Here is a 658-nt window from a genome sequence, read left to right on the forward strand (position 1 = left end):
GCCGCCATTTTTTCGGATAAATAAATCATCAAGCGGAAAGCGCTTTATTCTGAATTCACGAGAATTAAATTATTATGTCAAACTCCCCCACTTCAAATTAGAAGATTGGTGAATTGTCATAAGGCTTATGCTCCCAGGTACGCACATGGCCACCTTTGATCTCGAGGACGCCCATTTGCTGGTTCTATTCTCGGTGGACCATAGGAGATCTTTACGTTTCCAATGGCGTAAAAGAACATACGAATTCACTAAAATCTTTGTCCTGTGGTCACATTCCCGCACATTAAGGGCCACCTGTCAGTTATTTACTTAGACGACTTCCTTCTCAGGAGCTCCTCCGTCAAAGAGTATAAAGCCAATCTATCCGCTACTATAAGAAGATTTATATCTTCTCCAGGCTTCATAATTAGCCTTCCGAAATCTCATTGGGATCCGTCATTTAGATACGAATTTTTAAGTCGCTTTTTTTGATTCCAAGGAATAATCCATCTCTATTCCTCCCAGTCGTGGGGAAAAAAGTCATTGCGTCTAGCTAAAAATGTGACTTGATATTCTGCTTGTTCCTTAAGAGATTTGCCAGTTTAATCGGATCTCTTATCTCTGTATGCCCGGCATTTCAGCATGGACTTCTTTACACCAGGACGTTTGAAAGAGAGAA

Source organism: Cyphomyrmex costatus, unplaced genomic scaffold (assembly GCF_001594065.2).
Source record: "Cyphomyrmex costatus isolate MS0001 unplaced genomic scaffold, Ccosl1.0 scaffold212, whole genome shotgun sequence".
NCBI classification, from domain to species: domain Eukaryota; kingdom Metazoa; phylum Arthropoda; class Insecta; order Hymenoptera; family Formicidae; genus Cyphomyrmex; species Cyphomyrmex costatus.